A 17,866-nucleotide genomic window follows, 5' to 3' on the forward strand; every position below is an offset into this window, starting at 1 on the left:
GCTCAAGCTTTGGATTCTTTAAATAATCAATTCTATATTTTACATGCATGATAGTATCTTTGATAGCCCTACCATCAATCTGCTTGCTAAAATTATATTTTAGAACATCACTTAACATCAGTTTTCCCCGCTCATTGAAATGGATTATTGTCAAATTTAGCACCCTAAGATAAAAATTAAATTTTTGGCTCTTTATTTGCCCTAAAATTAGCAGACTAACCTACTAATCTTATAATATTGTTATTATGCCTTAGCCTTGTTTCAGTAGCTGCTTTATTCAGTGTCACAACAAAAAATGAAAGGCCAAATATTAGAGAAATTACAAGCCTTGAGAAATGCAACCTATATAAATTATAGCAAATCATTTGCTTCTTACTAAACAACTCCCTAATTTCACTTCTCATAAAGAGCACTTCACACTTTAACACTTGTTTGTCCCTGATATTGCTGCTGAACGATGTTTGTACGTATCTTGGTGTCAAATTCTTTGAAATACATAATTTATTAAGAATGATGTTCCGGATGGTAACTGAAAGCCTGACCCTGAGATTCTTTTATTTGTAATAGCTAGCACATGCCTGGCTAGGCACATGCCCACACTATTTCAAACTAACGATATGGTCTTGTGCAAATCATCATTAATATTTGTGGAAATGTCTATGTCTGCTATGTAATGGCAGTTATTATATCCGTTAGCTGTAAGTTATAGATAACTGTTTGATGTGGCTGACCTTTGTTTCAGGACACTCATTCAAAACTGAAGAGGAGGATAATTCTACATTTTTTCCATAAGAGAGAGTTGATGAAACTTGCAGTGACTTAACACACGAACTATGAACACGTGTGACATAAAGAAGTGAGAAAGAGAGAGTATTAATATAATTGTGCAAGATGTGAAGGAAATGGATTCCTGGAGACACTATACACAAAGATGTTCATTTAGGATATAGACGAACATGATAAGCATAGCGATATACTCCTAAACGTCTTTTTTAAATATTGGTAAAAGTAGGGCCCTAGAAAAGTAGTAATTGACAGAAAACTGTTGTAGTATAAGTATTTCTTTCTACTGATATAGTATTTCTCTGTACTGTGTGGAAATATATTAATTTACTGTCCTGTTGTTATGCAGGCACTTATTAAAAGACTGATGATGCAAATGTAACAAATTACTTTGTTTGTTTAAATAAATAAATGAATTATCTTCAACAGTTTGGTTCAATCTAATCTGAAATTTTAAGTCTTTTTTTAAATCAGTCAATTCCAAGTTATTTAGCCTGACAGAACTCACTCTCTCTCTCTCTCTCTCTCTCTCTCTCTCTCTCTCTGTGTCTGTGTGTGTGTGTGTGTGTGTGTGTGTGTGTGTGTGTGTGTAAGTTTGTGTGTGCGTGCGTGCGTACGTGCGTGCGTGTATGTGTGTCTTCACCAGTAAAGAAGAGCTCGATCCTAAGGTTTTTTGACATTATCTTAGAATACTGGTTTATTCTAGTCAGTTATAAACTACATCAAGCAGTAGGCTATATCCAGTACTAACATCATGTAATACTTCAATTAATTATTAATCACTTTCATTTATTAATAACAGGAACTGTTCGCTATATCTGCTATAGTGGTTCATATTGTTTTTAGATAAGAGGAATTCTATGATAAAGTTGGCTACCCTAAAGACTTCCAAGGAATTATAATTAAGTGACAATGTATACGCTTATTTTTGTAACTGGGGCTAATGTGAAAGCACAATATGATGGTAGGTTAATGTTTGCAGGCCGTGATATTTCTCACCTAAGGGAGTTCACCATACATTGCCATACACAGAGCCAAATTTTGCGTCTGAACAGTTTTTCTGATTCATGTTTGTATTAATATCTTGTATCTAGCATCCAATCAACAATTTTATTTATCTGAAACTTTACACTAAGAGAACATGTAGCAGTTCCTACCCTTTCTTAACTAATGGGGATGAGATGTATGATGTTCCTGCTGTGACACATACTGCTTCGAACATGCTGGAAGTTCTTCTTCGTGAGTTGTTCCATATGGAGGGCTACGTTGACCAACTCTTAATGAGAAGGTGCAGCAAACGTCTTGCAACTTCTCTAGCTCAACAGGAAGAGATATGGTTACATCGTGTCTCCATCGTCTTTCTTCGCCACCGATTGAAGATTCTAACATGCTTACAATCAACTCTGAATAATGGAATGGCAAGTGGGAATGTCTCAACGCCACTACAGTAAAAATCTAGAAATAGAAAGCTGCAACCATATTTTATTAAAAAATAAAAAAAATATCTTTAGAGCCAGTCTAACGGCAATACGTGAATCTAAGTTCACGGTATCTAATCTTCAGTTCCAAGCACCACTGAAAGTTCACTTAATTATCGCCATAGGAGAACATCCACACGCGAGATCGCGTATAAACGTTTCCTGAGGCACTATTGACAACTAACTCACTTTAATGTGGAAATACAATCGGTCCACCACACACACACACACACACACACACACACACACACACACACACACATTGACCCTCCGGAAACATGTTCCAAAAGTGACTCCTAAACTTTTTCTGAGGCTGGTTAGTAGTTTGAATAATATAAAAATCAACTCGCATAAAAGCATAGTGTTGGAGTGAAATTCAGTTGTAGACTGCCTGCATACCAGTCGAAGACTTCGTGCTGATGACCTAGCTTCAGTTTTTTGCACCTACCTGCACAGATCACTTTTCTGAATGGTCAGTTTAGCCGCCCAGTGACTGACAACACTACATAATGTTCTAATTAATATTTGAACTTTATTTTGGAGTTTCTGAATTTATGTTTGGGAGGCTATTAGTGTGTATACTGTCGACGGTCTAGTTGGAGATATATATAAATGTTTAAATTAATATAGTAATATATTAATTAGTGTCCTGTAGAGAATTAAACTGTCACGTAATCCTAAGTTATTTACTTCTCTTTATGTCATGTCCTTCTGACTTTCTCTGAATGAATGGTAGAGTGTCAACGAAGACTGACTTTTGACGACAGGCACGATGCTCATCTTGTTTAAATGAAAGTCACCACCAAACGTGGTACTGGAAAATAAAGTTTCCACAAAATGGTATCTGAAACACATTTTCAACCCTTACATACCCCAAATGGTCAATATTTGTTAGGCTTCCCCTTTTATTAATCTCTAATACGTAAATCCAAATCTGTTGGTAATCCACTAATTGCTAATACAACAATTACTAAAATTTTCGTTTAGAAGTTGCACACTGAACAGCGAAATTTCTTAACTGGATACATTAACTGTCAATGCATGGAATAATTGTAGTGAATCCAAGTCATTAACTAAATAATCTGTTAACATTGTAACCCAGAAACATCATCACAGTACCATAGAGATCTATACTTCATACGCACAGCTCACACTAAGGGATTTCCTAGGGATGTCGTGACTGTGGTCATTCTTCCAAAGGGAGTGGGAGGAAACAGTCTAGTCGGAGCAAATGGTGAAGTCAAATTATCCCATGTGTTTTATAATGTCATACCTCAGTGTCACCAAATTTCATCACTCCAACGTTTACAAGAGTTCACTCCAATGTTACCAAAGTTTATCACTATAATCGTCACCAAAGTTAATCATCGCCGCCAGTGTTTCCAGGTAGGAAATCTGCAAGGAGACGAGGGACTTGCCTACTCATTGTTTCATTACTACCACTCAACTGAGACACTAATTTATTTATCGTCCATTAATCTCCCCCACGCTATTCGCAACACTAAGCAATGTTTTTCACTCTACAAAATTCCCAAACACGACTGCTCCTCCAAGTTTCTCATCCTTAACTGATAAATCACTCCGTCTACTAATGACGCTCTTCAGAGAGATTTTGTGTTCCTCTAAAGCTAAATCAATTCTGCAGTATTCTATGGGACATTCCAGTTGCCCAGCTGCATGTGTAGTTCATAGTATGATAGTAAACTGACATCATGATTGTAGCGTGCAAACAAGCACATCACTGCTTCAGGGCCACGCCGTTCCAATGCATAATGTGGTGTTTTCATCCAACTGGCTTTTGTTATGGCCTAGGTGAGATCATCGTCCATCTCCAGCAGGAGCCTGGCCCGTCTGTTGGGTAGGAAATACGTCCAGGGGTTCCGGCTTACAAAAAATATGGGGGTGGGGGGGGGGGGCATACTGGGGGTCTTGCCCCAGTAAATTTCCTAAATTTTAGATGAAAAATAGTTATAAAGTTTTTTGAAAGCATTTTAGTGAAATGATCAACATTAGAACCCCGAAAAGTGGACTCTCCATAACTCTAACTTGACAAGCCTGAAACACTTTTTGGCTTTGAGAAAAGAAACAAAACATAAACACGCAAGGTATTTTCGTAAAAAGCTAATTTAATTCACAGGAATAATCATGCTTCTAGACTATTACAGAGCAGTGAATATATAGCTCTGAAAAGATTAAAATTATATTTAAGTAAATCCTGATCTATCATTAAAAGAATAAAACATAAAATATTGCTGTCACACAGTAATAACACTTTGATTAATAAGTGAAATAGCTAATTTAAGCTTACTTTCGAATAAGGCTTAGGGTTCATTAAATAAAAACAGTATCTCAAAGTTAATGCCTTAATACAGTTAATAAGGTTATTACAGTATGCCTAATACTTTCAGTCAAAAAGTACGTAAATAGCGAGTTTTAATTTGTCTTACACTCTAAAAATAATTCAGTATTTGAAATTAACTAATACAGTGCTATAGTAATACAGTACTAAACTAGTACTAATATTTCGAAACTGAAAATTTAACATTATGTATGTGTTTAATTCTCTATTTTATAAAGATTTTTAATATTGCTCTAAATGCCATTATTAGGTCTAGAGTGTCTTTAGAAAGGTGCAACTTTCGACCGTCCGACTGGATTACTGAATATCAGGTCGCTGATGACTGCTCGGATATCCAATTCATCCAAAACATCTCGGTGAGCATGAAGAACAGCCAAGTTGTTCAATCGCTTATGTCCCATTGTTGATCGGAGATATGACTTCAGACGCCTAATGGCGCTAAATAACCGTTCTGCTGTTGCTGTCGTGACTGGAACTCTTTGGAGAAGCTTAATGCACTTCACATAACATTTCTCCAACTGCAAGCTCGTGTGTAAAGTACTTTCTTAAAACACGCATGTTTTTTGAGACCAGTTGTTTTTTATTAGCGATATCGGCTAACATAGTCAAGTGTAAGCGCAGTCTCTCAATGTCTAGGTCATTTCTGAAAAACTCAGTTGATTTTTCCAAATGTGTTTCACCTCTGTTTACTAAAAGCAAGCACTCTTGTTCAACTGCAATGACCTGTGTGAGTCCAGTTGAAGCAAACAGCTCAGTAATGGAAGATTGCACCGTTTCACAAACTTCAATGTAAATACCTTTGTAGTATTCCTTTGGGGCTTTGAAAATGTGCAGTGAGCTGGCTTCGTTGTTTTCATACTTCTTTGGTATACTTCGATTCCGGGGAAGCGAAGGATCATCAACTCGGGAAGGATTTTCTTTTAAACACAATTCCCAGAAGTCTTCAAAACTATCATGCCTTCCATTCAATATACAAATCAAGCCCTCATATATTTTTTCCAGATCAGCAACAGATGAGAGCACTGAATTTTTTCATTGTGATCTTCTACTGGGTTCATTGCATGGCAATGAAGGTGTAAAAAGGAGTTTCAACGTTTTTAGATATTCTCAAGATATTAGATGCTCGCATAGTCCATCGAGTCGGGCAAAGGGGTCATAGGCCAGCTTGGATGTCGGCGCTCTCACAGCGTATGCTTCCGAAAAGTCCAATCCTTTTGTTGGATTCCCTTATAGTGTTTATTAAGTCCTTGGCTAAAGCCATAATATCCTTCATAGATGTAAGATGGCGAAGACTGTCTACAACTGCCAAGTCTAAACTGTGAGCAGTACAGTGCACATAACGTGCTTTTGGTTGTATATCCAAAACTAACTTTTTTAGTCCTTTGAACTTAAATCTCATATTCGAGGCACCATCATAGCACTGTTGTCTTAAGTTATCCATTGACAAATCAAGATGAGCAAAAACGTCTTTTAAAATACTAACCAGAATTTGTGATTCAGTGTTGGGGGTCTCATATAAGCCAATAAAGTCTTCGTTGATGATTAAGGAATCATCGACAGTACGAATACAAAATGACACTTGTTCGTTAACCGAAGAATCACTTGTTTCGTCAACCATAATAGAAAAATTTTCAGTTTTTTTGATTGAAGCCAATGCCTTTCTCAACATAGACTTTCCTGTAAGATCAATGATATCGTTTTGAATAGTGTGGGACGCCCACTTATACCCTGAACGCCCTAAGCAATTTTCAAACTCAGGTATGTCATTCTTTCAAAGTTATAAAAATTGAAAAAAAATTGAGTTAACATCTTCGTGCCCTCTAATTGGAGCTAAACGGCCTTTCTTCATATCACTGTCTAACTGTTTATTCAGTTGGGAAACCACACTTCGGTTAGTGATAGGATTTAGTTTCAGAACACCTTCCTTATGCGTAAACCTATTTTTACGAAGAATGAATTTTTCCAAAGCCTTTTTCCAGTTAGAAAACCCTACGGAAGTAAATGCATCTTCTTTTTTGGAAGAAAATTGTAATAGATTTTTAGGATCTGCCTCTTTGCAGGATTTGCAAAAAACTTTTTCCTTAGATGCTTCATATTCTAGCCATGTGTGTTTGATCAACCAATACTCCTGATATGATCTTCCCTTACTGGATTGTCCAGGTTTCGGCTGTGAACGGTTTTCGCCTGAAGATGATGAATCAATTGACGACACAATAATTGTTGTAAGATGACTTGCAGTATTATCAACTTCTAAGCGCGCCTTTTTGGTAACAAATTTATCCATTGCATACTTAATTTCCAATACACGAAGAGACTAAAGTAAACGAATAAAATATATAAAATAGCCCACTAGACACTAAAGTCAGATCACTAAACACGTCTGCAGCATGCATTGAACGAAACTATCTACACTAAATGACTGCGACAGCAGCGTCGTAATGTCTCGAAGTGTCAAGGCGACACGAGGCAGAGGGTTCCAGGCGCTTCCGCTCCAACCCTTTTGAAGTCGCCGCGGCCGCAGCGCTGACCCGCCGGCTCCAGACTTTACACAAAGGTTCGCACACCAGGACAAGTTCTAAGTGCGGCCACAGCACTGTAACGATGTCCGGACAGTTGCCACGCCGGACATTTGCCACGATTTTACCTGCTACGAAGGGATGGGTCCCTTGTCTCCTCCTCCTCCTCACCCGCCCGCCCAGATTCCTTTCGAAGTTCTTAACGTGACCATCAGTACAGAAGTTATTACATCGAACAAGGGCAGGCCTCCTGCTCATTACAAAAGTTACGCGTATCTTAACAGAGGGAATCTAAAGAAGGTGCTGTTACATGGATGTACTTACGCCGAAAAGCGGATCATTGCAAGGGAATGCTGCTTTCGAGGAACGGAGAAGTGTTGAACGTATTAGAACATCTCTGTGGACCACCTGACGCTGCGGCTCTGTAAGTGAGAAAGCAAGTGGAAAGGGCGAAGAGAAGGTCTCGAGAAGAAACTACACAGTTATCGGAGATATACGCGGATGAAATGGGAAATCTACATAATAAAGTTTATGACTTTGTAACAGTGGTGCCTAATTCAGAATCTATAAAGAGAACCATGGCTCGTCGATGGAGTCAAGCGCGGGGGGAACCAACAAGAGTCTAAGAACTCATATGAAATTAATCTTCATGAAGATCTATTAAAAATGGGAGATAGCTGTAATTTTCTACTGGAAGATGATAGATTAGAGGAGAGAATAATGATTTTTAGTGGAAGCAAAGGAAAAGAAAGTTTAAAAACATGTTACCATTTTTTTATGGATGGAACATTTAAGAGCTGCAGCAAACAGTTTGCACAAATCTACACCATACACGTAGACTTAGGAGGTCCGATTCAAGAAACAAACATTCTTCCTACTGTATTTGCACTGCTCCCTAATAAGAAGAAAGACACATATGTTCGTCTGTTTCGTCTGATAAAACAGACCATCCCTGAGCGGTGTCCTAAACAAGTAAAGGTCGACTTTGAGCCAGCTGCGATATCGGCCATTCGTCAAGTTTTTCCCACAATTCAAATAAATGGATTCTATTTCCATATGAAGAAGAGATTATGGAGAAGAATTCGAGTTCTCGGTCTAACTGAGGAGTACCGCCAGAACGAGGATTTAAGACCACGCCAGCATGTGTGCATCGCTGGCATTTGTAAAATCGGAGGACGTAAGCGATGGATGGATTGAGATTTTTGCAGAAGCTCCTGATAACGGAAGGTTCTCTCAATTTTTTGACTACTTTGTGGATAACTGGCTAGAGAATGAGGATATCGCAATAGAAATGTGGGACTGTTACGGAAAAAGGCACCGTACGACGAATGCTGGCGAAGGGTGGCACAACAAAATAAATAGTATTATTGGATACCCTCACTCTAGAATCAACTATTTGGTGGAGTACTTGAAAAAGGAAGCCGAGCTCAAAAACTGCATGTACATGAAATTGGAAATGAATCTTGAAGGTAAGAAGAGGCAGAAGAAGTACTTGAAGCTGGACGACAGGATAGAGAGAATCATAAAGAATTATGAAGAGACTGGCAACATTAGGCCTTGCTTGAAAGCCATTGCCCATATTCAGAAACTGGACTAAAATACGTTAAAAATAATGCATTAAGGTACTATGAAGACTACTGAGTCCTCGCAGATTACTGAGTTACAATTATCAAAACACTGAAACAGCATTATCGGAGCTAATATTAAGTTGTAACTGTAAGTAGAGTGCACATTAGTTCAGCGTGTTTAAGCTGATTTTACACACGCCAGAATGGTAAATGATAATTTATCATTTTGACGGTCCAACGCTTGTGCAAAGTGTGATGGGAATCAGCCTTTAATGTAAAAATTAAAAAGTGTTTCAAGCCTCACAGAAGTATTCCTATTGTTGTCACGTTAAGATAACTTTTTTTTACCTTCCAATATCATGGCCATACTATTATATAATCGTGAGTTCTAAAATTATTTTCTGAAGCTTCAGAGTCGCAACTATCACCTAAAATATCATGGTTTGTTAAACTGATAGTATACGCTTTTGTAAAAGAAAATGGGAACCGAACCTTTGAAATGCACCTAAAATTGACATCCCAAAACTGATCCGATCCTAAGGTTGACAATTTTGGCACCTCAGATATTTTTTTAAATTTACGTTTAGCTGCAAACATTTATAGCAGATGTAAATCTACTTAAGTACATATAGAAATAGTCCTTTAAAAATTAAAATTTCTTACTAAATTGTTGATTATCTCTAAACAGGCCAGTTAAAGCAAGGAGCTTACTACTGAAAATTAATTGTTACTAAAGAGCATCAGGAACAAATGTATTAGACCTACTTTTCTTATACATTAGAGACTTTTTGAAAAGATATTTGATCATTTCCTCTGTCACTGACAGTGTAATTTGAGTTGCTTTGCAACACCAGGGATATCTACTTGTAAATTGTGTTTGCAGCTGTTCTCATTTCGAATTCTGGAATGTTTACTTCGGCCTCCTTGGTGAAGGAATTTCGGAAAACTGCATTTAGTAACTCCACTTTAGTGTCGCTGTCATCAATAACATTACCGTCGCTGTCGCGCAGTAAAGGTACTTACTGAGCCTTTACGCTGGTTTACTTAACATAGGACCAGAATCTCTTTGGATTTTCCGCCACATTTCTAGTTCGAGTTTCGTTGTGAAAACTATTAAATGCATGTTGCATTGAAATCCGCACCAAATTTTGAGCCTCAGTAAAACTTCACAAATCTTGGAGATTTGGCATTCGTCTAAATTATACGTGACTTTTGCGGTGCTCCTGCAGCAGCTTTCTGTCGTGTTTTGTGTACCACGGGGGTCAGTTCCGTCTCTTATTACTTTATTTCGTATGAATATCTCGAGTGCTGTTGATACTATTTCTTTGAACTTAAGCCACATATGGTCTTCATTTACATAGTTTGGAAGGATTGGAAACTATCTCTTAGAAAGATGTCAACCGAATTTTTAGCTGCTTTTATAAACAGATATATTTCGCGTTTAGTTTTGGTGAATTTCTTTGTTACGGAAGTGAGTCTCGCTAGACTGCGTGTTCACTAATCCCTGTAACCGCCGTGATGCTCAGGATTATTTGTGACTAAGAGGTCAAGAGTGTTTTCGTAACCATTTAAAATTTGAATGGCCTTGTGAACTAATTGTTCAAAATAATTTTAAAAAGGCATTTAGAACAAGTTGTTTCCTATTTAAAATAGGGTATGAAAATGTATTTTTGTCAACATGCGGAAGGTAGATTGAAGTCACTGCCAACTATAGTTGTATGAGTAGGGTATCTATTTGTGATGAGACTCAAGTTTTCTTTGAACTGTTCAATAACTGTTTCATCTGTTGTCGAATACAACCTCTGCCCGTACTAAGTTACAGGAACTATCTGCTTCAATGTCGATTGTGAGCTTGAACACACATTACATTATTTTTCCTTAAGTTGTCCTTCTTGTTTCTGTTGTAATGCAGATAATTACAATTATGGCTTTTCCCTCCAGAACCTAGGATGCTTCCTCTGTGACCCTGTAAATACCAGAGCTAAACAATGTAGAACAACAACGTACGTTACAAGAGTAGCATTCTGTATTACTTCATTTCCTTATTTCTAACATTTTAAAGTTGCACGTCGTCTTTAGATGACATGTCAGTCATAAAAGTTCTTATCTCTATTTAGTGAACGTAGTCATGTTTTGAACATCGTACCACTACACTTTATTAACTAATGTTTCGCCGCAAGGGATATCAGATTTTAGAGAGTAAATTAATATGGAGTATGTCGTTCGTCTTTTCAAACATTCACATCCCCATTTATTCTTTCCTTATTGTCTTTTGGGTATGCAGTTGTAATAATTAAAGCAGGCACAAATGCAGTGACCAAAAAGAAATCATTAGCGTACATTCGCATTCTCGTTACATCGTTCCTCTCTTGTTGCCACCATGGCGATGGACTGTTTCTATGGCAATCAGCAAGCGTGAAAGGAAGCTACCGTACAAACAGAGGGGTCTATATTTATACTAGGCAGAACTAATTACATACTGACATAATCGTCGGTATTGCTTTCGTTTCCCAAAAGTTGTAAATATTTCGATTTCGGAAAAGAAGCTGTGTATTTCGCCAAGATGAAGAAGAAGGTCCCTTACGTACTGGTTGTATCGAGTAAGATGTGGAGACGGCTGTTTGAAAGCGGACAGAAGAAGTACGAGGAAGGGCGTCCCTTACCTGAGGGATCGCTACTCAAGCTACCTGCCGAAGGGGCAAGTGTGGCAAATGTCCGGCGTGGCAAATGTCCGGCATTCACTGTAACACTATCTTGATCACACCACTCGTTTTCAGTTAACCTGCTTACTACGGTAATAATTATTTATTTTAACTCATTACTGAATGTATTTTAAAAGGTAACTATCATCAGACAAGGAAGATAAAAAATTCCAACATAATTTTGTGATTTTACAAAGCATAATATAACTAATAATTTTCTTAAATTATTGGGGGGGGCTCTGCATCCGCCCCCCCCCCCCCAATGAATTTTTGAAGCGTCCTGGGCCCCTCGGGCCCAATGGAGTCGCCGCCTGTGAAAATGTCTCACCCAACACTCCACTTTGCGTCGTTGGAGCCGTGCCTTGACTGCTCCTGGATGCCACTGTCCTGCAACGGCTACACAAGGCATTGCACACCAGTGCCCGCTCTTTGTGCATTGCTGTGTTCCCTGGAACGCCGCCTTCATTCAATGACTTCCGGAATACTTGCAACAGTGGATATAACACTATTTTCTAACACTGATAGCATCGCATCACACACACACACACACACACACACACACACACAAACATCGTACATGGTCCGTTAACAATTTCTTTCTACTTTAAGTCCTGTTTATCTGCAACTGGAACGACACCTCACGATCAAAGTCTTCATGTTCTGTCATCAACAGATCCACGTCATTACTCAGAGAGAGTCAGAGACTCCTCGTTCTTAAACACTCCATTATCATACCCAGTACTTATAAGCTTGTCTTTAAACGTGCAAGGTCATGTAGCCTAAAAATAGTAACCCAAAAAAATCTTGAATCAACTAGTTACACAGGCACTCATCCTCAGTAAAACAGGTGCCAATACCTAATTGTAAGTTCTCGTATCTGTCTGATTCCACATTAATTGTTAATATGATCACAAATTTGATACTGTATCCAATAAGACTCATGCAAACTAAGAAAAAAATTTGTCTCTCAAGTATTTACTATAAGAACACGAATCTTCAACTTTTCATCAACATTTTGCTGTGTACACAATTACTCATATTACGACTATATAATTTATTCCTATAGCACATCACCACGTCTCTGAGACTTCCTCTACAAGACACACGTATTCTACATCATATTGACATCGCCCCAGTGGTACTGAAAGTTTTAAATTTGTAAGCTTCAGGATTCGTAATTAGTATTGAAGCTGCAGGTGAATTTTATTATTTTTAGGGTCAACACAACCCTATGCTATGCTTCTAACTTCACCTTCTGCATAACACAACACTAAACAATCGTAATTTCATTCATTCAAATAACTGCCTAGCCTGCTGTCCCGAAGAATGTGTATCAGTGTATGACACAGCTCGGCGCTCTCTCTCTCTCTCTCTCTCTCCGTCTCCCTCTCCCTCTCTCTCCCTCCTTTTTTTTTTTTTTTTTTTTGCAGTAAGATAACTTTCCACAGAAAATAATTGAGCTGATCACATCAAAGAGACAAGTCATCCATTTCTGTCACAGCGTCACAGCATTAGGAGATTAAACATGTTATTACTTTTTTTAAGATATCGAGGAAAAGAAAATTAAGTACCATCTATAAATACTTCTTTCCCAGAAGCCTCTTAATTTGTGCCTGTTAACTTCTAAGTCTTAATTCATTTTCAGACACGATTGAATGATACTTCAACATCATTATCGATTCATCGAACATACACATTCTATTTGCCCTTGGATAGACTCGCCTTGCCTTTATCTATGTGTGTCTCCCTCTAGTTACTCCTTTTCATTTATAATCTCTCATCCTTCCTCGGCACACAGTATCCAGACTCCCTATCTTTTAGGGAACAAAAATTGGTCACGCAAATTCAAAAGTTCTCCATTTCTCTATGGACAGATTAGAATTCACAAAATTAATAAACATACACCATTAACTAACTCAACATTAATCTTATATGGATATGGTGTTTGTTCTTTCGGGCATGTCCGAAAGAACAGACATCATATCCCTATAAGTATATAGCTCTGACAATACCGGCCATGACCTTCTTCTTCTGTGCGGATGCACACATATTCCCCGAATTCTTACGGGAGTTGGTAAGAATGTCTTCGGCGAGTAATGAGTGTGTTGGGGTGGGACACTACGAATGTAGTGTGTGGACATACAAGGTGAGAATGTGGGTCTTAGGGGAGGCGTGCACGAGATAGTCTCTGCAGTCACACTATCTTCTGTGCCCTGGGTGGCGCAGATGGATAGAGCGTTGCCGTGTAAGCACGAGATCCCGGGTTCGAGTCCCGGTCGGGGCACATATTTTCACCTGTCCCTGTTGATATATATCAACGCCCGTCAGCAGCTGAAGGTAGTAATACAATTCTAATTTCAACATTAATCTTTCCTACTTTACATGCTAATTGGGTTACTTTAGCCATCATCATGTCACACTCCCTATTCTTACGTCTATCTTCTCCCGTGCCAACCACTTCTTCTGTCTTAGGGCTCATTGTCACCGCATTATCAAGGTACTCCATGGTCCTCTGACTTCTCATATTCATACTTCATTCAGTACACACACTATATCTCATCAGTGCACGTGCAACTCGGCATCTTACATCTGGATCCTCATCCATGAGGGTACCGAGAATTATATATTATCCACTGGGAGACAAAAATCACAAAGCAGAATAAAACAAAAAAAAAAAAAAAAAAATCCCAGGTGTTCCTTCGGCGCAAAACACTCAATAGCCTGTACTGCTCGTTTAATACATAAATCATCTACAGCTGACCATTTCAATCTTTCAAGCTTCTGGCACTTAGCACACAATTAATCAAGTTTAGGACCTAAAAATACACAATCTCACACGACTCACATCCATTCACAGACACACGGACGTAAGATACAGTTACTTTACACTAATTAGAATACACTCACAAACTAACTTTCCACAACCTCATGTGAGGAATATGATGTAACTCTCTCGATTTTCGCCCACGAACTGATTAAATTTCAATTGTGTTAGCATGGACTACCCTTTGTCCTTCGTACTCTGAGTGGTCCGCTATAGACCGAGAAAAACTTACTCGTGAGGAACCTATGCTTTCTGGACAGTTTCTGTGATTTTATTAATACTTCATCACCAACAGCCAATGTCAGCCTCCTAATCTATCCTTTTTGACTCCTCTGTCAATTCGTTGCTTTTTTTTTTTAATTTATTTATTGTTCCGTGGGACCACATTTAGGAGAAGTCTCCATGGTCATGGAACGAGTCAATACATGAAATTATAACACGATTGTAGAAACAGATGAAATGAAATATAAGAAACATATTCAGGCGACAAGTCGTTAGTTTAAATAAAGAAAATCAAGAATGTAACACTGGAATTTGCTTAATTTTTTAGCTCTTCCAGGAGCTCCTCGACAGAATAGAAGGAGTGAGCCATGAGGAAACTCTTCAGTTTAGACTTAAAAGTGTTTGGGCTACTGCTAAGATTTTTGAGTTCTTGTGGTAGCTTATTGAAAATGGATGCAGCAGAATACTGCACTCCTTTCTGCACAAGAGTCAAGGAAGTGCATTCCACATGCAGATTTGATTTCTGCCTAGTATTAACTGAGTGAAAGCTGCTAACTCTTGGGAATAAGCTAATATTGCTAACAACAAACGACATTAAAGAAAATACATACTGTGAGGGCAATGTCAAAATTCCCAGACTATTGAATAGGGGTCGACAAGAGGTTTTCGAACTTACACCATACATAGCTCGAACAGCCCGTTTTTGAGCCAAAAATACTCTTTTTGAATCAGAAGATTACCCCAAAAAATAATACCATATGACATAAGCGTATGAAAATATGCGAAGTATACTACTTTTCGTGTTGAAATGCCACTTATTTCAGATACTGTTCTAATGGTAAATAAAGCGGCATTTAGTTTCTGAACAAGATCCTGAACATGGGCTTTCCACAACAGCTTACTATCTATCCGTACGCCTAGGAACTTGAACTGTTCCGTCTCGCTTATAACATGCCCATTCTGTCTGATTAAAATGTCAGTTCTTGTTGAATTGTGGGTTAGAAACTGTAAAAACTGAGTCTTACTGTGATTTAGCATCAAATTATTTTCCACAAGCCACGAACTTATATCATGAACTACATTATTTGATAATGTTTCAATATTACACACAAGATCCTTCACTACCAAGGTGGTGTCATCAGCAAACAGAAATATTTTTGAATCACCTGTAATACTAGAAGGCATATCATTTACATAAATAAGAAACAGCAGTGGCCCCAGCACCGACCCTTGGGGAACTTCCCATTTAACAGTGCCCAATTTGGTATTTGATATTGCTCTTTTTATTACATCACTGTGGCGCTGCTTACAGGTGGGTGGGAAATCGGTTAGCTCTGGAATACGGTCTGGCGTTGGAAGGCTCGTAAGAGATAGACCTGTTGTTCATGTGGCATTTATGATATTCTTAAAATGATTCAAAAATTCGTTTCATCTCCTCTAATGTTTATTGCAATTAATTCTGCACAGTTTCTTTAACCACTCTGTCACTTGGGTTCGGAGCCAGGTGGTAGCACCATACAAAAGTGGCGTAAACCTTCTCCCTCTTAATGCAAGAGACCACTGTTTTGACCTAAACTGTGGTCCAGACTCAGTTATTATTTTCTCTGCTCGTACCACTTCTATTAAGCAATTATTTATGAAGGCGGCTGTGGCCATTCTTCCCAAAGCTTTACATGGTGAAGCGAAAGTCATATATTTCGAAAAGGGTTTGACAGCCATTAACACATACTGATAATTATCCACCAACTTCGGGAGAGGCCCAAACAGGTCTGTTGCCCCATACTGTTTTTGTCTGGCAGGTACAATAGAGAATATGGCGATACTTGGCACGAAAAACTGAGAGATTTTGCTACTTGATGTGCCTTGCAACTGCTCAGCACCCGTTTTATCCTTCTCGCCATACTCTTAAAATACGCAGAATCTCTAAGTTTCTGGAAGCATTTACATGCCCCAAGATGCCCATAACTGAGATGCTCATACCATGTAAGACTGTTGACCTACTCATCTGTTATGAACTCAACCCAACCATTTGTTCCAGCATTCCAACGATAAAACAGCACACCTTTTTTTGTCATGTAGAGTATGGCAACCTTTGGCCACTGTTGACTCTTAAATTCTCCTTAATCGATTTCCACACAGGATTCTTATCCTACTCCCTGCCTATCTCACTCAAAGCCGTCCATACATAATTCTCGAAGCTCACTCATCACAAATATAGCGAGTTTTATTTATTTTCTCCCAATTCCTCATCACTCTCTTCTATCTGAGCAGTCGGATTTCGTGAAAGTGCGTCTGCCGTTACATTTTGTGGACCAGGCAGGTATCTACACCACTTCAGAACGAAATGCGTTAACTTCGCCGACATAAGGAACTTTAAGGCTCTGTGATCGGTGTAGATCTTTGTCGTTCTACCAAATAGGTAACATCTGTTCTTGTCAAAGCCAAACACTATTGCCAAGGCCTTCAGCTCAATGATAGTCTAGTCTTTCTCACCCTTAGTGAACACACGACACGCAGAGGCAATCAGTTTCTGAATTAAGTCTCCTCCTCGCTCTTCCTTCTAGGATAGCGTGATGCCCAAGTCATAGCCTGAGCTGTCAGCAGCCATACAGATGTCCTTAGCGAGTTCTGGGTGCGCAAGTAGTGGCGCAGCTAACAATGCCTTTTTTAACTCATCAAACTCTCTCTCTGCGCTTCGCTGTCCCAGCTCCACTTCGTCCTTTTACCAGTCAAATAGCACAAAGGTGGCATTTTCACACTCTTTATCTGAATGAATCATTTACAGGAATCCACCATCTTAAATATCCTCATTACAATTTCTTTCTCATTGGGACTGGAAAATTTCTTACTGCATCATGTTTGGCCGGGTTTGGTCGAATACCTTTCGGGTTAACGAAGTGCCCCAGAAAATCCAGCTCCTTCTTTCCAGGCCATAGACGTAGCAATGTTGCCGTGACGTCACGGCGGAAAGAACAAATTTTGGCTGGAAAATAGGTCAACTGGGCTACCTCCACTAACCTAATTCCAACTCTCCTCACCCGAGGTATCTGCCACCACCACCACCACCACCACCACTACCACACTTGAACACCGCATCTAAAGAAAGGTCACAGCCCATGTGTGAAACCATCCTTGAGACACCTCTCGCGCTATTGTGGAAAATACCACATTCATTCCTTGTCTTTGAGCACGAGCTAATTCAGGAGTTACTAAATCAAATTCAATATGTCTCTACATACACTTTCAAAAAGATCGCTGCACAGTAGATTGCTTCAATTTTGCGATGTATACCGCCATACCTGAACACAGACTCTAAAAAGACCGCTGCACACTTGTGAAACCTCCCGGAGACATTTCACACTCTTTTGTGGGCAACAAATCCCAAAATCAATATCAGCTACAATATCTTATTTT

This window comes from Schistocerca americana, chromosome X (genome assembly GCF_021461395.2).
Source record: "Schistocerca americana isolate TAMUIC-IGC-003095 chromosome X, iqSchAmer2.1, whole genome shotgun sequence".
Taxonomy (NCBI): Eukaryota; Metazoa; Arthropoda; class Insecta; order Orthoptera; family Acrididae; genus Schistocerca; species Schistocerca americana.